The sequence below is a fragment of the Epinephelus moara genome, chromosome 6 (genome assembly GCF_006386435.1).
Source record: "Epinephelus moara isolate mb chromosome 6, YSFRI_EMoa_1.0, whole genome shotgun sequence".
NCBI lineage: Eukaryota > Metazoa > Chordata > Actinopteri > Perciformes > Serranidae > Epinephelus > Epinephelus moara.
The window spans coordinates 41,028,804-41,056,124 of NC_065511.1; the positions used below are offsets into that span (position 1 = coordinate 41,028,804).

The following is a 27,321-nucleotide window of genomic DNA, read 5'->3' on the forward strand; positions in this document are numbered from 1 at the left end:
TGACTTAGTCACAGAAAAACAAAACAAACAAACAAACAAACAAAAAAAACAGGCAAACATGAAACTGTCGGGCAGGAAATCCAAAGTGTGGGATCATTTTGAGAAGGTGAAGGATGAACCCAAGGTGATATGTAAACTCATCTTCATTGGTCGACTACAAACATGACGTATCATCTGAAACATGGAAGTAGCTACATGCCCATTAGCCCACAGCGTCATTAACAGGCGGCTCGCTCAGTGTGTGACGTGCACTTGGAGATAAAATATAGGCCTATATTAATGAAGGTTCATTAGTACGGTTTTGTATTTCTCTGTAATGTAGCACAGTGTTAACAATGTTACTGATACTATTCTTTCTCACACCTTCAACTCAAACCACCAAAATATATCATTTAATCATCATATTCATATCAGAAACATGCAGGAGACTAGTCCACTGATGGACCCTGATGAGGACTGTTGGTCCACTGATGGACCCTGATGAGGACTGTTGGTTGACTAGGAACATTCTTAGTTGGGGACAGCCCTTCCAATTAACCTGCATGTCTTTGGACTGTGGGAGGAAGCCGAGGTACCTGGAGAAAACTCACGCTGAGACAGGGAGAACATGTAAACTGTGCAGTTTACCGGGTTTGAAGCACAGTCTCTCTTGCTGTGAGGTGACAGTGCTAACCACTGCACCACCATGCTGCCCAGATTTGATTCAATAAAGCTCAAACAGAAACAATTTCATCGTCAGTGTGAATTAACAGAGAGTTGAATTAGACTTTTTGTTGTTTGTGGTGCACAGAAACTAAATGCTACTCCTCTGACCCTGGTGACTAATAACAAGCAAACCTGTCTCTGCTGACTGAGAGGAGGTTGAAAGAGGATCAGGAAACACATCAATCACTTCCTCAATCCATCTGTAGGAGGGAGTAATGTGATTACTGCCTGAGGCTTCATAACAGAACTAAATACTGCACCAAGACACTGGAACAGATTAGGACACGACAATTATAGTAGCACTAATCACCTCTCTTGTACAGAGACCTAACAGGGCTGTGTTCAGGTATATGCTGGAGGTCATGGTGTGATGAAGCCAACAGAACCACATCATCTGCAAAAAGCAGAGATCTAACAGGGGTTGAAACCCTCTAACAAGCCGCAGCAGGATATGTACTACACCTTATTTAAAAGCCCAAAGCCTCATGATTTAATCTATAAAAACTAATTTTAAGATCCAAACATCTCTCATCAGATGTTGTTACAGGAGTGCAAATAAAAACAGGAGAGAAAACTAAGAAAAAGTGAGCAAACCTTTGATTTTTACCTCGTTTGTTTCCGTAAACTTGGCTCAGACTAATTGATCATAACCTTTGAAGAGTCTGAAGAGTTAGAGAGGGTGAAGATCATTGGTGTCATCCGAAGGAGGGAAAGGAGAAATGCTTATTTAATAACCTGTCATCTCCTGTTTTCTCTCAGCCTCCTCTCTTCCACGTCATGCTCCCTCTTTCATTCTCTGCACATCTCTTCATCTTCTGGTGTCCTCTGGGGCTAAATAAATAATTAATTTTTGTGAACGGACGTGTTTTTGACAGATTATTTCCTGGACGAGATTCTCATTTCGTCCTGTTGTCAGGTGATTGACAGAATGTAATTCAGTGTAGATTATTTAGTTTGTTCTTGCAGAGCATTTCTGATTTCTTTTTTGTGACTTTTGACAAAGTTTGTCAGACGAAAACTGGAGATTGTTGTTTATTCTGACACCAGCAAATTGGTCCCAGAAACTGAATTTATCCCCTTTATGATTTAGCTGCAGATTCTGCTGCTGCTGTTTGGTACAGAGCAAGAACGCAGTCCTGCTACATTTGGTGCGGGATGATCTGTGACAGAAGGGTCACAACAACAGCTAAAGTGTCTACAAGCAGCTCTGCGACCAGGAACAGGGTGCCGACTGTCCTGCTCACTCTGATACAAGTGTCAAGTTATCTAAATGCAAATGAAGTTCTCAGTGAAATAAAGGAACACATACTTTGACTTAAATTAATGAATTAACCTCGTGGCCCTGAGAAAATAGTTCATTTAAAGCAGCAACGAGGAGTTTTTAACCGCTTCTGAAACAGTCTCAGTTTAATACCGATGCCTCTTCATGACCTACAGGAGCAAATGAGACCATCAGCAAGAAGACTGGCTGTTTTTATATCATTCTTAATGTCTCTGGGTCAGAGTCCCTGATTTATGGGGCACAAACTACTGGACCAATCAGCCTCATATTTTGTGTATTGTTTTATGGCTTTATGCTCAAGGACCTCTCATGGTTGCGATGATTCACACTTGTTTTATTGACTGTTAATACCGTCATCTGCTGACTCCTCACTCTTCTTAACCGGTCGATAGGTGCTGCAACTTTTCCAGGAATCATCTCAGCTGACAACAAGCCTCACTGTGTGTTGCAGGACACATTGTGGCCTTTGTCATGGCTCAAAAAACTGACATCCACAGAAGAGTTTGGTCTCATGTTGAGCCGGAGCATCTGCAGATTCATTCAATACTTGGTATGTCCTGATCCACTGAAGTAAGGCACCACACCAGATGAAGCAGTAAATTGCTTTTCTTATCGTCGCTGCCATCTTGACCGTGAGGACGCTGGAGAGGACAGTTTCACTGGGCGCTTTAAGCTCTAACGCAGTTTGGTTCTGTCTGTCACACAGCGTCGGACCTCACTAGGAGCACAGAGTGTTTTGCCTGCCCAGTTCTGTGTGCTGCAGATTTTGCTGATTTGGTCATTTTCCCGTAATATCTTTGTTCCTACCATAAGTAAGCAAGCTACATAGTTTACAGGTCTCTCCAATAGGGACTGAACTAAAAGTGAAACTTACCTATGCTCTCTTTACAGCCAGACTCCATTGACAAAAACAGTAATTTTACCCCGCTGAACACAGGAGCTGCAGGTCAACCCTGCCTTGATCAGTTTGTTTGTGTCATTGTGTGACTCTACAGTAGGGTGACCATATTTTGATTTGCAAAAAAGAGGACACTCGCCCTGGCCACGAGATAGCCTACTTAAATGATACTTGCTGTTTACTCAAAGATGCCTTATAATTTTAATATATTTAAAGTTTATATGTATGGATAGAAAATTCAGTTATATTACAAAATAATATCTCTCAAAGACAGAAATTTAGATAGGCTTCTCAGAGGTTACTCAACTTGCTTTTATTATGCCTAAAATAATCTTTTTACAAGTTTCAATTGTACAAAAATAAATATAAATATAAAATAAATGTAAAATCTCTGGAATGAAATAATGATAGAAATAATGTCTCTTCTGTAGGCTATTAGAAAAATGAACTTGTAAAATAATAGCTATCTTTTCAAGTCTTACTGGACAAATAAATAATTAAATAATATGAAATAATGTTCTAACTAATACCTCTTCTGTATTAGAAAATCCAACTTTGAGCTCCCCGGCACCTTTATTAGACACAGAATCATATGTGCCAGCTTTGCACACGGTGCACTCAACCTCCCATATATCCCGACTGGGTCGGGACAGTAAGTCGGGAATTTTTTCTGCAGTTCATCTGTGAAGCCTCTCGGGGATTACACGCGCACGCAGGCACGCACACACACACACACACACACACACACACACAAGGAAAACTGGACATTATCATCAATTTATAAACACCCCCCGGACGCCCCAGACAGGACGTGAAAAATGGACATGTCCGGGCAAAGAGGATGTTTGGTCAGTCAGAATCCAAACCAACCCTTCAAAACACCAAAGTCACACAATAACAGAAACAACTTCATTGAGGCAGCAGAAGACCAGTTCAGTTTAAAGGGATAGTGCACCCAAAAATGAAAATTCAGTCATTATCTACTCACCCATATGCCGAGGGAGGCTCAGGTGAAGTTTTAGAGTCCTCACATCACTTGCGGAGATCCAAGGGGAGAGGAGGTAGCAACACAACTCCACCTAATGGAGGCTGACGGCGCCCCAGATTCAAACGTCCAAAAACACAAAACCACAAAATATCTCCATACTGCTCGTCCGTAGTGATCCAAGTGTCCTGAAGCCCCGACATAAAAAGTTGTTTGGAAAAACGTAATTTGAACTCTGTTTTTAGCCTCATTGTAGCCTGTAGCTCTGACTGCCTCTGTGTGTACCGCGCTCACGTGTGTGTGCTTGCGCGAGACCGTGAAACATAGGTACCGCATTCATGTGTGCTCACATGCTTTTGCTGGTCTTGCGTGCAAGTGTTGCTACCTCCTCTCCCCTTGGATCTCCACAAGTGATGTGAGGACTCTTAAACTTCACCTGAGCCTCCCTCGGCATATGGGTGAGTAGATAATGACTGAACTTTCATTTTTGGGTGCACTATCCCTTTAATTTTGTAATGTCTCAGCAGAAAAGCACGTGTTTTGGAAGTACTGAGCATACGACTGGATAAATGAGACCTTGATTTTACTGCACGAGTTGTGTGAGTTTGTAAAATGATGTTTTGATACAGTTGTGCTGTTATTAAACGTGGTTCCCTATGACTTCAGTTTGATCAAATATCTTCTCTGTTTTTAGAATCTTTGTTCACAGCGGAGGCATGCAAGAAAGGTTTCTTGATAAATTCAACATAACACACAGTGAGTTATTGATATACAAATGATCATTTGGAGGGTGAAGTGTTCCTTTAAAGGGAGAGGAAAGACAGGAAAATACTTTTTTTTGTGAAATATCAATGAAATTAAGCAGTTATTTGAATGAACGTATTTGAATTTAGAGGAGAAATAATTAAATGACAATATTATTTTACTGATCTCTGCACGGTGACTCTCCAAATCATGCCAGTCAGTATTCAGTGTTTTTAACTCTGCCCTCACCTGTTGCTCTTCGCCTGTAATCCTGTCAGCATCTGTGTGATTGTTTCGGAGCTCCTCCCTGCACTCCGCACGCTAACAGACCTCCCGGGGGGCTGCAGTTGTTGACTGCTCATAAATGATTCTCTCTGCGTTTTTGTCAAGATGACAAAATGCTGACAGTTTGTTCTCTTTTCACTGGCAATAACAGCAGTGTCATATTCATAATTAAATTCAGTATCATTCGGCTGCAGAAAGCTGCAGCACTGGTGAAAAGTCTCTGTGGGTTTGTCAACACAAACAAACAACCATCATCTGAGTCATTATTAAAAAACATATTGATTCATGGAGCTTTAAAAGCTTTTACTGATTGGATATAATTATGTTTTGTGTCCTATTTTCTTAATATAATTCAATAATTTCTCCATGTCATTTAAAATAAATGACATACTCAGAGGTGCAGACGGTGTGATGGCAACAAAGATTCTTTCATCCTCCTGTTGAGGTTCAGCTTGATTATTTATGCTCCATGACGAGCTGTGAGAAATGTCTGTATCCAGTGATTCCTGAGTCTGCAGGTCGTCTTAAGAAGAAGAAGAGGACATACTTTATTAATACCACAGGGGAAATTCAATGTTGTCACTCTGTTGTCATGACGTTGGCGGTTTGGTGCTTTGCTGCAGTGGCCAAAAAGCAATCTGGCACCTCTCCAGCTGCCAGTCCACACTCCATACTTGGTCCATACGGGGACTTGAGCTGGTGACCCTCCGTTTCCCAAGTCAAGTCCCTATGAACTGAGCTACTGCTGCACCTAAAGTCCCTGATGTAGCTGTAGTTTCAGATGCCCCTTTAACACTGTCTGTTTAAGCGGGACTATCACGGCGTTAATGCCGCTGAGAGTTGTCTCACCTTTAAGTCGGCATCGGAGGTAGCAATAGCACCACATTATTTATTTAACCTTTATATAACCAGGAAGTCCCACTGAGATTGAAAATACATTCACCGATCAGCCAAAACATTAAAACCACTGACACTTTTTAGCAGATACATTCACTGTCGGTTTGAGTCTTTCCCTCGGATTTGCTGACAAAAGGAAAAATATCAAACATCATCGGACTTCTACCTTTTATATTTGTCTTCCTCCTGATATTTCCAAGTGTGGAATATTTTATTTCCGAGCAGCGTTCCTCAAAAGCAGCTGCAGCTGGACCTTAAGGACGCTCTGTAACCTCTGACCTCTGAATCTGGACTGCAGGCGGACAGGTCAGTAGTTGCTCTACTTCTGTCTCAGGTTGTCAGGTTCGGAAATCAGAGCTGACTCTGCACACCCACAATGCATCAGTGCAGCTGTCACTTTGTATGACTGACATGCAGGAGGCCTTGTGTACTGCTGACAGCGTCCATTGTTGTTTCTCTCTGTGGTGGCTGAAATATGCAGACTGCACTTCCTCAGGAACATGTCATTATATGTCATTATCATATGTTTGAATGGAAGCCATTGGCAGGCAGGGCCTCCTATAGCACCCCCTATATACTCGAATTAACTCAAAATAACTGGAGAACATTGAGCAATTTTCCTGCAATTTCTTGAGACTTACAGTGGGCAGCTGTAACATAAGTGCTTGACCATGGACATGGACAACACACAGAAAACATAACTGATGTTGCAGAAGTGGCTCATTATTCATATTTAGTCGAATTAGTCGCCATGGTCGTCTTTTTATAACCTTTCATGATTCTTTCTTTTCGTTTTTTCCTCAATCACAAGATGCTTTTCATCAGAATCAGGAAAAATTAAGAGCCTGAGGAAACAACAAAAGAAACCGCTCAGACGCAGCTTCAAAACCCATGTGACAGGAAATCAGAATTTAAAAGAATTGTGTTCGAAATGGGCAACAATACCAACACATTCTCTACCCGAGGTCTCACATATCGAGGTTTGGTCATGGACTTTCCACGTAGAGACTGATGTGCAAAGTACCCTGGGTGTGTTGGTTGTTGAAGGTCTCGGAAACAGTGTCACTTTCGTGCATCGTCTGTTTTCAAAATACACTTCTGTTTTCACAGGAAATGTACAGTTTGCATACAGTCTCTTTCAAAATAAAAGTGCTACGTTAGTACAACACTGGGATTTGACGTTTTTTCCTTCAACAACAAAAGCATGTGGTTGGGTTTAGGAAAAAGGAACAGGGTTTGTATTTACAATCACACAGGAAGCGAACGCCAGCCTCCCGGGTCAGGGATAGTGGTTGTTGGACCCATCCACAGTCCCTCACACCCACCCTACTCAGACTTTTACCACGTTAACTTTTGTTGTTGTCCTGACGCATTTTCCCGGACGCGTACCATGCCAACATGAAAGGACAGGTTTTTTTGTCTGTGTCTAACTCCGAAAGTCACTGACCAAGCACCAGTTTTCGACAACTTCGGAGTGAGACCAGGTTGACAGTCCAACCTAAACCTCACCTGTAATTACTGAGCCTATATGTTACAAGTTTATTAAATACACCTAGCTGAAAGAGACATTTCATTGCTCTTACGTGTGGTGCTATTTATCAGTCTAGATAGTTTTGGCGTGAGTTGCCAAGGGTTGGAGATGCCGGCCGTAGAGATGTCTCCCTTCTCTCCAGTATAATGGAACTGTAACAGCGGGTGAACCAGGTGAGAGTGGACTCCAACACACGACTCTGGAGACAGTTCAGGTAAAATAACAGTGTTTGCTGGTAAAAGGAAGGTTTGGTACACAGAGGGACAATCAGTGGAGGCAAACAAATCCAAAAGGGATGAGGCAGAGGCAGAGTCGATCAACAGGCTACATCCAAAAAAGGCTAAGACGAACTGACACTGCGAGAAAACAAGACACACACTGAATACTGTGGTGAGGGGAAGGATAACGAGACACAGGTGAGGCTAATCAGGGCGGGACAGACAATCACACACAGGTGATGTCATCAAAAGGGAGGGAAAACACTGGGGCAGGAAGTGAAGCGAAATGAGAGGAGATGTGAGTTTCAAAGTAAAACAGGAAACAGCACGAATAAATGAAATAAAAAACATAACCTGAGAAACTTGAGCTGTGACAGAAACTAGATGGCGCTCAGCTTGTGGAGCTCAAAGCACCAAAAAACCCTTTGAAAAACTCAACATTAATGTCTCTTTCCAGGAATCATGACCGGGTTACTCAAGATAATCCACAGACCTTGTTGTGAGCAGTTTCATGTAGGAACCATTTTCGTACTAAACCCAACAACCGTATCACTGTGCAGAAGGAAGCGTGTATCTACTGTTAGCTCACCTAGCACCACTGAACTAGCTAACGTTGCAGCTCAGCCACGGAGGACGCCATTAATGTTTACATCTTGCACTGTCACAGTCACGAGCCTCTCGTTCATGAGTAGATGCACGCTTCCTTCTGCACGGTGATACAGCTGGAAGGTGTAGTTTGCTGTTGAGTTTTTCAAATGTTTTTTTGTGCTTTGAAGCATTCGTCACACATGATGTGTCCAGGGACCGTCGGACATTTAAAAATCCAACAATAATTCCTGCCTGTACAGTTTCTGGCTGTGATAAATGGTGTAATTTAGCTGATTTTTTACAGAAAACATGCCTTCTAAAATAAAATAAACAGTCCCTAACTGTAACAGACTACAATGACATGTATTTGTAATTCAATTACATGTTACTTGTCACTCCCTTTTTTAGCTCTGATGCTCCTGTAGAGTTTACAAAATCTGACAGAAACTGTGAAACCAGAAGAGGAGTCTGTACAGCAGCAGATTAAAGCCCACATGCTCAGCCATCACATATGGGTGCAATGTTCATGTGTCCACATACTTCTGGCCACGCTGTGTCCTCTACTTTGTCATAGAACTGTATTATATAAAGTTAAAGTGCAGCGTGCAGAGACAGCTGTGTCTCTTGTAATGATCTTATAGCAGCAGCTGAGGCGACCTCTCCCACAAACCACTCCCCTCCTCCCCCACTACCCCCAGCTCGCTTGGACACGCAAGTCCAAACAAAGATGACATCACCGCACACTCAAACGTGACTCAGGCCGCGCTTTGCACGCAGCCGGCCGAGCCAACGGACCGTGAAGCTCAGCTGCCTGCGAACCCTCCCATCTGTCGCCTGAAATCCACAGCATCAGCCCCCAGCCGAGCTCCATCAGCCCTCCAGAGGTCCACCCAGCAGGGGGGAGGGGGAGGTGGGAGGAAGTTTTGAGGAGGGGGGAGTCAGGGTATAATGATGGGAGGAGGAGGGGGACTACAGTGGTTGTCTTTCCCCACAGACAAGCGAGCACATCACGGTCAGAGCGAATTAATCCAATGCTCGGTGGTGGCATGCTGGCTGGGATTGGACTCCCTCGCTTGCCTTGTGAGCTGCTGTCTCACCCTCCTTCCTCCCCCATCCCGCTCCACAGTAATGATCTCCTTCTCTCTCTGTATACTGTATTATTTCCCCTCTGGCCTCCTCTGCTCTGTCGTTCTGCTGCTCTGAATCTGCTCTGGCAGTGCAGTTATTTGAAGGCATTCGGTGACACAGAGCGAAGCAGACTCATGACTCTGTGAAAGTGGACTTGTTTCGGTTTGTTGCGTTTGACCTACAGTCCATTTAAAGTCCTCCTCCACTCCGAAGCATGTTTTTCCTCTGTTTATGTCCCATAGAATATCAGACCTTGACTCTCTTGACTTGTATCTGTGCAGTTTGACACTACAGAGATGATTCACATCCTTCTATTGAGGGAGGCGATGTGTGTGCACTTAAAACCTGAGACTCAAACGTACATCAGGCAGCTAGATTACGTCACAAATGCGACCGCCAATCGCTGTCTAATACCCAAAGTACTAGAGATGGGTGGGTTGACCCACAGCCCACAGGTCAGGGGGTTCGGGTCAGCTTGTTAGAAAATATTGCAGGTTTCAGGCGGGCAGGTCATAAAGTGACAAAGCAGCGTTCTCAGTAAGTTGTTATTAACATGAAACATTGTGCACTCATCTAACGTTCACCTTCTTCTCCTCTCACTGTCTGACCATAGCAAGTAGCTCTATAATCAGTGCTGCTGCGCTCAGGCTTTCCGTTATGCAATCTCTGACCAGGAAAATCTGTTGAACAATTAAACCTCTCTGGTTATAATGTCTGGTAAAAATATTTCCCTCTGCAAATATGTCTTATGGCGTCTCTCTGCCATAAGTACATTTGTTAAATACTGTATGTCCTATTGTGAAGTCATGTAAACAAACCAATGTACAGTGCCTTGTTAAAGTATTCACCTCCCTTGGTATTCTTTCTATTTTGTTGCCTTACAACCTGGAATTTAAATGGATTGTTTGATTTTATGTCACAGACTTGCGCAAAACACTCCAAATTAATAAAGTTAAATGGAATTTCTTGGAAGTTTTAAATAATTCTAAAGAGTACAAAACTGAAAAGTGGTGCGTGCATATGTGTTCACCCCCTTTGCTATGAAGCCCCATCCATTACTTCAGAAGCCACATAATTAAACTAGTCCATACCCACTGAGTGCACAGTTGCCCACATACAGTTTCACATGGTGTGTGTTTGGGACACAGGTCATATTAAGATTAAATAGTCAACTGAACCCATTAAGAAGAGCAATGTATTCAGACAGAGCTTTTGTCAATTTGATAGTACGATCGCTTTATTGAAAGTACAGTAGTACCATTGCCAATAGTGGAATAGTTAGTGGGCTAAAATTGTACGTTGGTAGTTGAGGTAGCACGTTGAAAGGCAGATAGTTAAAGTGTTTATATGTTGTATTGACTTAAAAGTGGGGCGCACTGGTAGAATGACTGACACTGACAGTTTCCGTGATTATGTACAGCATACCATACCATGACTTAGTCATACCAAATATGAGAAAAAAAACAACACCAACATTGGTCCACAGGGGGCGCCACAGCGATCGGTCACATTTTAGCCATTTTGAAGCATTTTTCTGTTGTTATAGCGCCACCCAGTTGCCAATTAGAGTTAAATTTCTCCAGTCACCTTGAGGCGTCCTGTTCTACATATCTACCAAGTTTAGTAAAAATCCATATGGCGGTTAGGCCTAGATAAGAAATGAGCTCTCTAGCGCCCCCATTTTGTTTGATGGGGTCAATAATGGAGGGGTCCCCTCAGATTATGTGTGGTCATATGCCTACAAAGTTGCGTGGTGATGGGTGAAACCCTTGAGATGTTATACACCTTTATGTGATGAGCCACGCCCTCCGCAATATTCATTGCCTTATAGAAGCTCAGTTTTAGTAAGTTTTCCAACTTTTGCCAAGAGGGAACTTTAGATATTGGTCCCTAGATTATGTTCACCCAGTTTCATGCAGATCGCTCAAAGTTATGGGTTCTTGAGGCAAATGTGTTCCTCGTGAGGAGAGGCATCTCTGTGCAAAGTTTCATGTCTCTACGACATACGGGGCATGAGATATGCGAATTCAAAGTTTGCAATTTCAGTTGGTTGCTATAGCGCCCCCCTTTGGCCAATTGATTTAATATTGCTTCATTCACATCCTCCCATGACCCTCTACCACTGTGCCAAATTTCACATGGATTGACCAAGTCAGTGAGGAGAAAAACGTGGAACAGACACACACACACACACACACACACACACACACACAGACAGACAGTTTTCGTCATTATATAGTAAGATAAGATCCACCTGTGGGCAATCTAAGTGTCACATGATCTCTATATACACCTGTCCTGATAGGCCCCAGAGTCAACACCAATGCAACACCACTAAGCAGGCAACACCATGAAGACCAAGGAGCTCTCTAAACAGGTCAGAGGCAAAGTTGTGGAGAAGTTCAGATCAGGCTTGGGTTATAAAAAAATATCCCAAACTTTGAACACCCCATGGATTACCGTTAAATCCATTATTAGAAAATGGAAAGATCATGCCACCAAAACTGACAGACTGGGCAAGGAGGGCATTAATCAGAGACCAAGAAGCCAGAGATAACCCTGAAGGAGCTGAGCAGCTCTACTGCAGATAGTATCTGTCCATAGGCTGTATGGAAGAGTGACCAGGAAAAAGTCGCAGCTTAAAGAAAAAAACAAGGCAGAATGTTTGGAATCGGCCAAAAGGCAAATTGGAGACTCCTCAAACCCTCTGTCATCACGCTGAAAACACCGTCCCCACAGTGAAGCATGGTGGTGGCAGCATCATGCTGTGGGAATGTTCTTATCAGCAGGGACTGGGAAACTGGTCAGAACTGAAGGAAAGATGGATGGTGCTAAATACAGAGAAACCCTTGAAGGAAACCTGTTTGAGTCTTTCAGAGATTTGAGACCGGGACGGAGGTTCTCCTCCAGCAGGACAATGACTCTAAACACACAGCTAAAGCAACACTCCAGTGGTTTAAGGAGAAACAGTAAGATGTTCTGGAAAGGCCAAGTCAAAGCCCAGACCTCTACTCAATCTGAGAATCTGAAGTATGACTTAAAGATTGCTGCACACAAGCGGAACCCATTCAACTTGAAGGAATTGGAGCAGTTTTGCCGTGAACAATGGGCAAAAATTCTGGTGGCTAGATGTGCCAAGCTCACAGAGACATACCTGAAATCAAATGATACAAACCCACCAAAATTCCTTACGAATACCAGGTTGTAAAGCAACAAAATAGAGAGAGCTGCGATTAAAGTTTGTCTTTTCATGAACTGTAACCCTGAGATTTACCAAACTTTAATGAAATCACAGCTGACAGGCACAAACATAGAGGAGAATTTTAATAACGCTGGCTTCATTGTAAGGCACATAACAACGAACACATCAAATGCCACGATGATGCTCGACTGACTGTGTCGTCTTGTCACGTCTTCTTGAACGTATTTACACAAAAGTAACACACTGGGACACATGATGGAAACACTGCAGGGTTTCATAAAGTATCCGCACATCCATCTGATGCTGGACTGTAAATGATCCTACACCAGAGGTATGTACAGGACACCATCACGCCTGATGAAGAGGTATAAATCCAGATTAATGGTCCTCTAACTGCACGGCTTAACTCCTCACAGCATTACGCTTCATTTCACTATCACATTTATGTTTTACATCTCATCTCATGCTGTGTTTGGTCATGTGAGGCTCGGCTTTAACAAAGCAGAAAATGTGTTATTAGTGTGCATGTTTAAACAAAGATTATCAGCTCTAAATGTGCAGCTAAATGTCTTTCTTTGTGGGACGACGATGAGACGAGTTCTTGTTGGTCTCAGATTGATGTCGAGCTCCAGGGAATTACAAGTTAACTGCTTGCTTTGCAGAGTAGATACGACTAAAGGCCCTGACACACCAAGCCGACAGTTGGTCGTCAACCAAAGTCAGGCCGTTGGTGAGCGTCTGTCACCATAGTTTTTGCAGTGTGTCCCGCACTGTCTGCACTTCAGCGTCGGCGTCGGCGGCTTTTCAGCCAGTTGAGCATGTTGAATTGGTGGCGCAGCTTGTCGGTGAGAGAGATCACTCTGATTGGCTGTTCAAGTTTTATTTCCTCGCCCCTGTTGAGAGAGATCACTCTGATTGGCTGTTCAAGTTTTATTTCCTCGCCCCTGTAGTGAGTGAATCTGCCTGTAGTGAAACCGGGGCTAACCAGTGCTTCCTCCTCAGGCTCCACTTCACTCAGTTGCCCCACAGACCCGCTGCTTCCTCCCACTTTAACCTGAATAACAAACCGGAGCTAGCTGGGAGCGGCTAGCGGAGCGTTAGCCGCAGCATGACCGGAGGGAAGCACAGCCAGTTAGCCTCCACTAGCCTCCCAGCTAGCCCCGGCTCTCCATTTGGATCCAACCGGAGCACCGAGCCCTGGTTTGTTATTCAGGTTAAAGTGGGAAGAAGCAGCGGGTTTATCGGGCAGCTGAGTGAAGTGGAGCCTGCGGAGGAAACACCGGGACCGTCTGGATGTAATAGTCCGTGGAGGTGCTGCGGTGCTCGGCTGCACAGATAGGAAACCCCTCGGCTGACAGGAGGTACCACTCTGTCACTCTGCTCTCTCTCACGCAGGCGCAGAACGTACGTGCTACTTGGCCGTCGCATGTAGTCTGTGTAGTGTGTTCAAATGCAACTGACACAGGGCGACGTGAGGCGACGTAGACGACGCAACGGTTGGCTTTCGTCGCCGCTAGTTCTTTGATGTCGGTTTGGTGTGTCCGCACCTTAAAAGATTCCTCAAAGCAAGCCGGGTCTCATCCCAAAGCTGTCGAAATCCAGCGCTTGGGCAGTGACTTGCTGCGTCAGAAACCAACAATAAAAGCCGTCCTTTAATGTCGGCATGATTCGCAGCTGGTCGCCTTTATAGTATAACAGTGCACGGTGGAGTCAGGGGGAAACACAGCTGCATGTCGTATCTGGACGTTGAAAGTCCATGACCAAATGATATGTGACGAGGTCGGAGTGAGAATGTGTTGGATCACATCCTTTCACAAAACGTTATGCATGAATTTCTGGCTCATTTAGTGGAATTGTGGGGCATTACGTTTCATAAGAAAACACTCAAACAGTACATGAGAACAGCCTGACATGTTGAGATCTGTTAATAAAAACTTTGACCTTCTGGTGGTGGAAATGTCAGAGAATCAGTAATTGCCTCTCATTATTCATTCATCCTCTGAAACGAGGGTGCTGCCAAGGCTAAGAGGAACTTGCTGCTCTGTTGCTGTGCACTGCGCAGCACAAGTCAAAGCAACATGTCCTGTTTTTAAAGTCAGAGCCAGTGTTGGTTGACACTTTGACTTTTTTACATTTCAGCCACAAAATCGAACTGTTTGTATGCTTTGAAGCTCTCCAGCTGTGTGTCATCAAAGACAAATCGATGTTGGTTTGCCTCAGAGTATGAACTGATACCTGCAGGTCTGACTGAGTTTCACTTCCCATTGTGGCTTCAGATTGAGGTGGAGTTGGCTGTAGACACACAGACGGAGAAATGTGCTGCTGAGAGAAGAGAATGCCAGCATCACACACACACACACACACACACACACAGCCAAAGTTCAGCCTCAGAGACTGTGTAACTGTAAATGAATGTGATAATCATAGTGTGTCTTTTCACCTGCTTTACACTTTGAACTCAAGGAAAAAGACACCAGCTGAGCTCCCTGTAAAACATTTCACTACATCTGATCTGACTGTGAAAACAAACTACCTGAAAACACCTGTGTCTCATGAAATGTCACAGGATGAGTCCAACATAGTATCTAAATGCTAATGTACTGTCTGTTCATAAGAGATACCACGATCACACTTCCCACCTCGGTCAGAGAGATGAGACTGGAGAGAGGAAGCAGCCTGACCTAAAAGTAGTGACTGTTTCACTTTCAGCTGCAGGTTGTGTTTCTTTTAGCTCAACTAAACATGACTTTTTGCTGATGAGAATTAAAATGAAACCATGGAAGATAGGAAGGATTTTAAAAGCACTACAGGAAGTCTGCATTTGTGCTAATTTCATGCAGATGTATGAAAATGCAGATGAATCTTTTGAGGTTGTTTCACTTCTCCTTTGTTGAAAGGTCGAACAGTTAAGCATCGATTGCTTTGCACATATGTTGCACACTGTGTGACCTCCTCTTTCACATGATGGAGGTTGAATCCTCCTCTAAGAGCTGAGAGCTGCTGCAGAGTGAATTTCACAGAAAGCGAGGCTTCGTCTGGTGGCTTTCGAGGAAAAGTCACACTGTGCTCTTTCTCTCAGCTCAGACAGTAATAATAAGAGGGACTGTGGTTGACCAGGACTAGTTTTTGCACATCTTCAATATGAAATTTATAATATTACATTTATTTCACCTGTGTTTTTCCTCCTTACGAGTAAATGTGTCACAAGAATCTTTTTACACCAGAAAAAAAAAACGAAAAGAGAAGAAAAAGGTATTTTTTTTATAGAGGAGAGAACTAACTTTTCTCCTCCTCTCCACATGTCTAAGTGTCCTTGGGCAAGATACTGAACCCCAGATTAAGTGAGTGCATGTAAATGGTTAGTATGGTAGCTCCAGCCACCAGTGTATGAACGTGTGTGTGTGAATGGGTGAATGTGACTCTGAAGTACTTTGAATAGTTAAAAGACGAGATAAATACAATACAAGTACAAGTCAATTTATCATTTACCATTACATTTGTTCCTTACAAAGAGTTTTTGTGAAAAGTGAAATACGTTTTTCATGTGTGCGGCTGCGTAGATTTATCACATGCTTGTATTTTAGAGGGAGCACAATCTAAAACTAGATGTACACTAGCCTTTGTGTCCCTGGCACAGAATCATGCACCATCTCAAAATGACGGCTCCAGAAGTTGTCACAGCGCTTGGTTGTGCACTTATGATTTTTTTTAATATGCGCCCACAAGTTCAACGTGGACGCCTTCAAGGGAAGACTGGCTGCACAGGTTCACCTGTACAGACATCTGTACGACTCGTCACTGAGACGATCACATGGCCTTGAATTACTGGAAAGAAACACAGAGGAAAGAAGAGGCCTTTTGCTGCAGGGTGTGGAAGAACATGAGAGATCGCTGTAAACACTAAAAAACGATCACATAGAAAGAGCTGCAATCTGCAGAGGAAACATGGTGTAAAATCACAGCCGAGTCGGCTAAAGAAAATTTTGGCACCTTATGTATGAAAATGTTACATTTGTATGTTTCATATGTGTCATATCAATGTTTCTAAAGTGACTCAGCACATGAGCTGACTTTGTCATCAGAAGGACGGGTGGTGTGACACCTCGGTGAGACAGATGCCAGCAAACAACAAAGCTTCAGCGAATCACTGTGTTCCAGCAGCTTTTCAGCCTTCAAATGTGGGTGATTTTTTTTTTAGAAATGTTTTGCTGTTTTTCCAGCTGGGATAGTATCATCTTATTTTTACTGAGATGTTGTGTTTCCAGCAGGGAATGTGCCCCTAAACCCAGGTATTTTAAGCCAAAACATCTTTTTCCTAACCAAAACCATTACTTCTAAAAAAGGCTTTCTCTCTGGTCTCCTGCAGACAGAGGTGAGTTAAGTCTTGCAACACACACACTTCTTTGCAGGGTCATCAGGGGTTGGCTGTGGTTGGCAAGATATCACTGCTACCCGATGCAGGGTGGGCGGCCCGGCTTTTGGACCTGCTCCGGAGAAGGAGCGACTTGGCACGGCCAAAAGGTACAGTGAAAAAGTCCCACAAGTGGCTTTTGTGCCTTAACTTATCCACAAATTAAGCACAAAGCGTTCTTGAAACGTCAAGTTTTATGTTGACTACATAATAGCGTAAAATGTCCCAGGTAGCCAAAATGACCTGGCCCAGAATTGGCCTGAACTTGGCATGCCGGATTAAATTAGCCGAACCAGATCAGGTTATCCGACTCGGCTGAGATTCGGCACGAATGATGCCCCAGAATCGGGCCAAATCAGCTGGCCCGATTCCGGCTGGCAACACTACAATCACTGGGGTGTTATCAGAAATGATCTGGCCCAGCATTGTCCCAAACAGTTTTTCTGGTGACTGGGTTGAAAATAATTTTGACTTTGAGCTAAGTGACATTAATAACTGCGCACACAAATGCAATGTTTGGGCGTACATTGGTGTTCACCCTGTTGTCAGGCAGCCTACTTTTCCGGTAACGATCTTCCGGTAACATTTGATGTCCTTCTTATCCACACAATATTTTGTTTGTGTACTGCCTGGCATTACAGAGCATATTGCAACGAGCAACATATTGAGCATAAACGCCTCTGTGCATACTTGTAGCTGGCACAGTGTTGGTGTCTAATGCGAGTATAAATAAAGCTTTGGGCCAGAGGAGCTGCACGGTGATGGTCAAACAGATGCATAAGAAATGAATCAAGGTTTTCTATTGATTTCTGGAGTCCTTTGAGACCTGCAGGTGTATTTTTGTTAACATGACCACGATGAGATTATTCTGCATCCCCGCGTCGCAGCTGGAGCTCAAAGTGTAAGAAAACAATGTGGGATTAAATTTTTCATTAGCTCACCTCCTCAGGGTGTTACTGTGAATAAAGAGAGGTCTTTGTCATCCATCCTGGTTAGGTAAGGTTTATATAAGACGTCTTTGGTCTTTTTGTATCCTCCTGTCCCTCAGCACTGTCTGCCCAGTGAAAGACGCTGGTCAGTTGTCAACAACAAGCGGCCAATTCAGCAGTGAAACAATCAATATTCCATGTTTCTCTTTTTGCTCAGAAAATGTTGCTGTGTGTGAAAATATCGACCGCAGTAATCACTTGTTTTCTTGTGAAGCAGAAAAGCGTCTTCTCGTCTTCAGCTGATTCAAGCTGCAGCTCTGAGACGAACGGTCCCTGTTTATGTCTGTGAAAAACTTCACACTGTTTTAAAAAGTCAGAAATGAACTTTAATGATAGTAGACAGACAATGATGTTATCTATATTTCCAGCTTGTACTTCCACTGACTTGTCCAAAAAGGTTAATGGTATACTTATCTTTGATTTTTGTGATTAGGTGCAGATAAAATATTCTTCGTCCTGCAGGGACGTGGGGCTGAAATCAGCTTTAACACACTGAAGACATCATTAAATCCACATGGGGGGTTGTGCAGCTTTGTTGTTTAAATAAGTAATGAGACACACTTAAAGATTATTCATCATCATCTGCATGTGCTCCTCTCTACCAGATTAAAAAATCATCACAGCACTCTGTGCACGCCTTCATCGCGCTGACTGAGGATGCCTTTCAAGGATAAAAACATTTTCTCAGTTTCTTCCTCAGAGCAGCGGGTCGATACATGAACACTGATTTCTCTGCAAGAACCATTTGGTGTTTTTTAAAATGAGACATTAGTGGGGGTTTTTCTGTCTGGGATCTATCTGAAGTGTGAAACGCTTCATGTAAATCCTGCACTTAAAGACACACTGCAGGATTTTTCTACAGCAGTAATCCCCCTCAAATATCCCTTATGACCCACTCTGTGTGTGTGTGTGTGTGTGTGTGTGTGTGTGGTCGACACACTCTCATTCTGATCTCGTCACATATTGACATTTGGTCATTAACTTTCCATGTCGACATATGACGTCCAAGGTACCCTGGGTGTGTTGGTTGTTGACGTTCTGGGACGCCGTGTCAACTTCTGCCTGTTACATGCATTGTCTGTTTTCAAAACACATAATATTGTTATATTTTAATCCATTTTTGCCAATATTATCCCCTAAATCCTACACACCGGACCTCTTAGTAAATAGCCTGCTTACTTCACAGCACTGTGTTTTGATGATGATGGCTGAGAGTGTCCGACTTCCTAAAACTCTCTCTGAAATGGGTTGCATGTCATTAATGTAGAAAATGTTCTTTCTCTGTTCTTTTTTCACAGGAAATGTACAATTTGCTTATAGTCTCTTTCAAAATAAAAGCACTACGTTGCCACAACATCACAAACTTTTGACGTTTTTTTTCCCTCATCAACAAACGCAAGTGGTTACGTTTAGCCAACACACTCACTGCCTGAGGAAAAAAGAACACGGTTTGGCTTTACAATCTTACAAGAAGCGAACAGTGGCCTCCCAGGTGAAAGTTGGTGGTTGTTGGACACATCCCACCTGCCCTACTCAAACTTCTGCTGCCTTAAAGGCGCTGTATGTGAGAATGTGGCCAAAACGGTTACTGCACTCAAATTCAAAATACTGCCGCGAGTCATGTCCGCCCCCCCTCCCCTACAGATTCGAGGTTGCTGGACAGTGGGACGCTGGAGACTGATTTGTTTGCCCACGGTGGCTGCCGTGGCAGGGCCGCGTCGCCGTCGTTGATCTTCGGTTTTCCAGCGGACCGTTTGAGCAAGTCCGCATACAGCTGAGGAGGAGCCGGCTGCTAATGCTATGTACTGGGACACTGCTAATGCTGCTTGCCGTGCTGCTGTAGCTCAGTCGTAACTGTAACTGATGCTGAGACTCTACTGACTGCGTGACTGGCAGACGGCGGTGGGTGGCGCAACAGGCCAAAACACAAATTCAAAACATAAACATGATTTGCAGACTGTAAAAATGTTTTTTAAATGCGAATATTCTGGCTGTACTATTGTTGTCAGTGAGATCAGTTTGTTATATGAACATTATTCCTTAGTCTCTGTGACATATTAGGAGGATTTTACGACTATTTGCTTTAGATTTCTTACATATAGCTCCTTTAACTTTTGTTGTTGTCCTGCCGTGTTTCCCCCTGATGCCGCCAACGTGAAAGGACAGCTTTTTTGGTCGGTGTCTGATGCTGGAAGTCACTGACCAAGTGTCAGACTTCAGAGTGAGACCGGGTCGACGCAACTGTATGTTATGGATGTAACGTCATTCGTGGGGCGCTAATTCGTAGGATATCATATGAACAACCACCAACTTCACCTGAGAGGTCAGTGTTCACTTCCTGTAAGATTGTAAAGCCAAACCCTGTTCTTGTTTTCATCACCCAACCACGTGTGTTTATTGTTGAAGGAAAAAAACGTCACTTTGTGGTGTTGTAAAGATGTGGTGCTTTTATTTTGAAAGAGACTGTATGCAAACTGTACATGTGATGGCATGCAGCAGGGGGCCACAGGCTGGATTCGAACCCGGGCTGCTGCGGCAACAGCCCTGTACATGGGGCGCCTGGTCTACCACCAAGCCACCGACGCCCCCTAATTAAGGCTTTTTGTCTGGAACAAAGTTGTGAACTCACTGGCTTATATTTCTTTTATCCCCAAAGCCACACCGCTGGCAGGGACGCTACAATTGGCAGTTTCATCACTTCATTTTTCATTTGGAAACTCTAACAAGGGATATTCACTGCATGAAAGAATATGAAGAATGTCTTCCTTTGTATATCAATGTGTCAGTCAGTATTTGAATCATTTCATTTTCTTGTTTTAAATGAGTTTGTGACTGAGTTTTCCTCCCACAGCTTCTGTCTTGTCAAACAAAACCCAGCAGAAAAGCTCACTGATGCTGGAACAAGCTCTTCATTTAGAAACCACAGTGAATGTAATTCAGACAGACATGTGAGTACATCATCAGGATTATGGAGGCTGTTTTTATTCCTGTGTGTCTACTTTACTTTTAAATTAAACGGCTAATTTCCTGACAGAGTGACGCCTCTCGCTCTGATGAGACAGCGGGGGATTTTATTTGCATTTTCTGTGAAGAATAAACATCACAGGCTGAAGCACTGAGAGGAAAACACACCTGGCTCCTTTGTCAAACTGTGCTTTTCTCATCTTTCAATAGGAATAATGAGTCTCCAGGTTTCCATGTTGTTTCTGATTGCTGCACTTCAGCTGGTTTGATTGAATTGTGAATTTCCATGAGGATGTAAAGTTGGTTGCTGATCTACAGATACTAAACAGGCAGCCGAGAGTTTGGAGCCACGTGGTGAGATCAGAAATAAGTTTATTGTGTGGAAGTAACAACATGAGGCAGAACTTGAATAGAGCAGCTGAATTGTAGTTTCTTAAGAGTTTGGATGACGAACCGTTGCAGTGGTCCAGTCTGGAAGTGATGAATGAGTGAATGAGAGTCTCTGTAGCTGAAAAGCAAAGGGATGCAGGGAGGTGGGTGATGTTTCTGAGATGGACGAAGGCTGTTTTGTGATGTGTTTGATATGTTGGTCAAAGGAGAGGGTTTGATTGAAGATGACACCAAGCGTAACAGGTCGATTTTGAACCCAAAAGCAACACCAGGGACAGGCGGAGCAGTTTATTCTAAGCTTTAATACACCACCTCAACAAATACAGGGAGAGCAGACTGGTAAAGCAACAGAGAGAGTTGATGTTCAGCTTCAGAGTCCCCAGGAGAATAGAATCAGTCCGCAGCTCTCCGCGTGGAACACTGAAGCAGCACACGGGTTAGGAGCTGGCGTCCGCCGGGCGCACACACACAGCAGATTGTTCAATTGTGTGCAGTGGTAACGAGGAGGCTGGCAGAGAGTGATGCGGTTCCAAACTCAGGAGTGCTCACTGAGGAAACAGTCTTTCTGATGCAAAGCTGGCCTCAGACGAAGAGAGCTTGTCAGCAGCGATGAAGCGTGGAATCCACGGCGCACACATTAAGGTGGAGTGTGCAGCCACATAGCGAAGCAATCCATAGGTCAGAGTATTGCAGGTGTGAACCGATAAAGTCACTTTGGAAAGCTGGGTGACAGCCTCTCCAGACAGCCGCAGGGAAAAAAGCGAACAGGAACCAGGAAGGCAGAGACAGAGATCGTGGTCAAGAACAGAGTGGTTTACCAGGGAGAAGACGAAGCAGGAGAGTCAGGGGCAGACCAAAAACAAACGCTGGAAAGTCTTGCATGGAGGCGAAGAACAATCTGGCAAGGAGAGTCTGTGAAGCAGGCGTCTTTATAGTGACAGGAGGCACTGATCCACAAGTGAGTGGTGTTAGCCTGATGAGGTGGGCGTGGTGGACTGGCAGGAGCGGGAAATGTGTGGACAGGCGATAGGCTGGCAAGTAGGTGTGGTGGCGAGGCAGGGTGAGTGGAAAATTACTGAACGGGCTGAGGAGATGGCATGTATGGCGGATGAAAAGTGCCCACTAGTGGTGGTGAGCACAGCGGAGACATTGATGGAGAGGGAGAAGTTATGGGTGGATTTGAGAGGAGATTTGGGGCCGATGATAACGATGACTTCTGATTTGTCACAGTTAATTTTGAGGGAGTTGGTCTGAAGCCAGGGTTTTATTTAAGTGACGCAGCTGGTGAGGGTAGAGTGAGCAACAGGAGTGACCGCAGTGAAACTGAGGTCCATGATGGCGGATTATTTAATCAAGGAGCAGAATGTACAGGATGAAGAGGAGGGGACCAAGAACTGAACCTTGGGGAACACCATGGGAGAGAGGAGCAGTGGGGGATTTGCAGTTGTTTATGCTGATGACCTGATATCGGTCGGAGAGGTAGGATCTGAGCCAGGAGAGAGCAGTGCCGGTGATGTTAAGTGCCGTTTCGAAGTGGGAGAGAAGGATGGAGTGGTTGATGGTGTCAGAGGTCAAGTTGGATGAGGATGTTGAGTTTGCTGGCGCCAGAGGAGAAAAGAAAGTCATTTGTGACTTTGAAGAGGGCACATTTAGATAGAAAGGGGAGGTTGGAGATGGGTCTGTAGTTGTTCCGGATGTCAGGATTGAGTCCAGATTTTTGTAAAATGGGGATGACAGCGGCAAGTTTGAGGGAGAGTGTGACGGAGCCAGTTATATTTGCTTTAAGGCGTCTTAAAGGGGAGGATTAGGGTGCTGTTTATGGAGCAGAGAGGTTTTATTTGTTTGTGACATCGACATGAACTTCAGTGGTTCATAAGAAGGATGAACAATCACATCATTTAAAACAGGTGAAATTCCCCTTTAATCTTGATGCTATGGAGGAACAGTAGTTCATATTTTATATATTCGGTGAAGCTTCTGAGTCGTCTGATTTAAGCTCCAGAAACAAACTGAAAACTGTGTAATCTAAAGCATTGGACGTCAGCCGCCCGCTGTGACCTCTGGATTACGGATTACTCACCACACACAGAGAAGCACGGGATTATGCTTTTGTTTTGTTGTGTCCACTTCTGCCAGCGCAGGACTGGAGCCAAAGCTGCAGATAAATGATACTATTACACCACACAGGCAGCGGTTATGACTGTACACTCAGACTGCTGCAGCTTCAGGAAAGGCTGGATATAAAAGAGTGTGTCGACGTTTGAAGAGTGCGAGGAAAAATACAACGTGCGCAGGATTAGATGTACAGAGAGCTGGGTGTTATACCTGTCTGCGGATTCACGGATACAAGCAACACTTCCACATTACACCCAGAGTTCATTCGTTTTTTATCGTAAATCTGTTTTATCTGTTTCGTTTTGCATTGAATTTAAAGACAGAAGATGAACATGAGCTTCAGAAAGAGACTCTACACACACACACACACACACACTGAGAAAAAACATGCACAAAACAGAGATCCTGCAAAAGCTAAACTAAAAAATGGAGACAACACAGAAGGTTAATTTCTATGAACAATAGATGAGTGAAGTGAGTCACAAGATTGTAGCGCGAGACATAAATACAAACAATTAGGTGTGTAGTAGAGCTGAAATTATGAGATGAATAATCCATCAGTCTGGTGGAGGAAAAATTAATCATCAGTCGTTTGAAAAATTGATCAGTCACTTCAGTCGTCTCTCCAGCCAAAATGCCAAACAGCCTCCTGACTGCTAACTTTTCTTTGTCCTCTGTGACACTTCACTGAAAGTCTTTGGACCCTTCAGTCGAGAAAATAATTGGCAGATTGATTGACAGCTATTAGCAGAAAAACAATGTGCAGAGGAGAAGGATTAATCATCATGGAGGGACGAGCCCCTGCACAGCATGTACCAGCGACAGATTGAAGAAGTGGCCGACATCAAGAAATCCCTGCACTGAAAGACAGCACAGAAGCACTAATCATGGCAGCACAGGAGCGGGCACTTTAGACTGGCAGGAAGTAATGAGGCACAGGTGAGAGCAGTTGGCTTGATGAGATGGGCGGGGACTGGCAGGAGTGGGAGATGTGTGGACAGGTGATAGGCTGGCAGGAAGTGGGGACAGTGGAAATTTACTGGCTTAACTGAGAGAGTGGCATGTATGGCAGGTCGACAATGCCCGTTGTGACAGTAATTACTTGGAAATAAAAAAAATAAAAAACCCGTTGTGACAGTAATTACTTGGAAATAAAAAAAATAAAAAAACCCCAAACTTTTAATTCCACACTTTGAAGGCACCCTTCCATTTGCGCTCTGGGTAATCAGTTTCACTTTACCCCCCACTACGACGCCCTTGTGTGAAGCACTTTGAATAAAGAGCTCTATATGAAAGCAGTTAAATAGTTACTGTTCACAGTAATTAAATTCTTCAAGAGGACAGAAAATGAATCCTCCAGGTCTGATTATTTGTTCTTATTTCTCTCTCTGTGCTGGAGTTCATACTGTTCCCCACAGCTGCAGTGTGGTGATTTGATTCAAACACATTAAAATGAAGGAATATACAACATGTAAGCAGAAGATGTGACACAGGGAGCCTCCTCAGGCCAAGGCAACAGCATCAGGTGCTACAGCAGAACCTCTATCATTTAATACTTACTCCTACTCTGTGGATGGACCGTATAAAGCAACTGACACATGTGGCCTGGCAATGTCAGGGTCCCTGGGGTGAAGAAGAAGAAGAAGAAGAAGAAGAAGAAGAAGAAGAAGGAATACTTTCTTTGTACAGAGCTTATTTGTTGCAATAAACCAAAATCCATTGGAGACCAAAAAAAATCGTCTTTTTTGATGAGGGAACAAGGCTGACGTTATCTTCCCGGTCATCACCACCCCTGCGGCACTCTGTTAGTTCTGCAACCTGTGTCCACAAGATCTGCAGCCCAGCCTGAAATCCCATAATAACCCTGCGCTGTTCAAATAATTCGGTCAGGCAGCAGGTTTAAAGTGATTATTTTGGGACATTTCATAGAGGTGATTCAGGAAATACACTTCAAATGCGTTTTATGAAATCCTCATAATAATCAGCTTGCCACGTTTGGTCATGGACTTTCCACGTCCACATATGACGTCCAAGGTACCCTGGGTGTGTTGGTTGTTGATGTTCTGGGACACCGTGTCAACTTCAGCCTGTTACATGCATTGTCTGTTTTCAAAATACACTTCTGATTTCTGAGGAAATGTACAGTTTGCATACAGTCTCTTTCAAAATAAAAGCACTACGTTGGTACAACACCAAGAAATTACCTCTTTTTTCCTTCAACAAATGCATGTGGTTGGGTTTAGGAAACAAGAACTTGGTTTGGCTTTACATTCATACAGGAAGTGAACACCAGCCTCCTGGGTGAAAGTCGGTGTTTGTTTGACCAATGCACCACCACCCCCACCAGCCCTACTTGTTAAACAATAATGGTGACTGGCTGCGTATTATGCTGACGTGAAAACAATGTTGTTGTTTTTTGTTGGTGTCCGACGTCAAAAGTCACTGAAGCGCCGGTATTTGACGACTTTGGAATGAGAACAGATTGTCCTTGTTTAAGTGCCTGTTAGTAACACACCTGATTGAAGAGGCTCTTATATTCCAGCTCTCATTTGAGGACATTGGGACTTTATCATTATCGTCTCGTTTGAGGACATTGGGACTTTATTGTTGTCTCATTTGAGGACATTGGGACTTTATTGTTGTCTCATTTGAGGACATTGAGACTTTATCATTATCGTCTGTTTGAGGACATTGGGACTTTATTGTTGTCTCATTTGAGGACATTGGGACTTAATTATTGTCTCGTTTGAGGACATTGGGACTTTATTGTTGTCTTGTTTGAGGACACTGGGACTTAATTATTGTCTCGTTTGAGGACATTGGGACTTTATCATTATTGTCTCGTTTGAGGACATTGGGACTTAATTGTCGTCTCGTGAGGACATTGGGACTTTATTGTTGTCTCGTTTGAGGACACTGGGACTTTATTGTGGTCTCGTTTGAGGACATTGGGACTTTATCATTATTGTCTCGTTTGAGGACATTGGGACTTAATTGTCGTCTCATGAGGACATTGGGACTTTATTATCGTCTCATGAGGACATTGGGACTTTATTATCGTCTTGTATGAGGACATTGGGACTTTATTATCGTCTTGTATGAGGACATTGGGACTTTATTGTGGTCTCGTTTGAGGACATTGAGACTTTATCATTATCGTCTCGTTTGAGGACATTGGGACTTAATTATCTCGTTTGAGGACATTGGGACTTTATTGTTGTCTCGTTTGAGGACATTAGGACTTTATTGTTGTCTCGTTTGAGGACATTGGGACTTAATTATTGTCTCGTTTGAGGACATTGAGACTTTATCATTATTGTCTCGTTTGAGGACATTGGGACTTAATTGTTGTCTCATGAGGACATTGGGACTTTATTATCGTCTCGTGAGGACATTGGGACTTTATTATCGTCTTGTATGAGGACACTGGGACTTTATCATTATCGTCTCGTTTGAGGACATTGGGACTTTATTGTTTGTCTCGTTTGAGGACATTGGGACTTTATTATCGTCTTGTATGAGGACATTGGGACTTTATCATTATCGTCTCGTTTGAGGACATTGGGACTTAATTATCTCGTTTGAGGACATTGGGACTTTAATGTAGTCTCATTTGAGGACATTGGGACTTTTTCTTATCGTGGACAATGTTTAGGTTGTATACTATATCAGATCCCATCTAGGAGAATTAAAATGCATACCAAACAAACGTTTGGGTCTCAGGGGGACAAATGTAAGTGGGACCTTTATTAAAGGGACAGCTGTGAGGTCAGCTGACTCAGTCTTAATGAGTGAGACAGAGGACAAGAGCAAATTAGACTTTTAGAAGACGAGAGTGTTAATGATGAGAGATTGTCCTGCAGGAGATACATGAGCCACAGGGTGACCGGATACACTTCCATCCTCATCCTCAGTCCTGGTGTGCAGGCTTCATACTATAGGCGGGATGGAGGAGTAGGAGGAGGAGTTGGGGGGGGGGGGGGGGGGGG

General features: G+C 43.7%; 1 long non-coding RNA gene across 1 annotated transcript in view; it reads right to left on the minus strand.

The window, feature by feature from the left end:
- Positions 1 to 27,321, minus strand: part of LOC126391540 (uncharacterized) — a 253,793-nt gene that overhangs the window by 122,435 nt on the left and 104,037 nt on the right. The gene's annotated exons all lie outside the window — the stretch shown is intronic.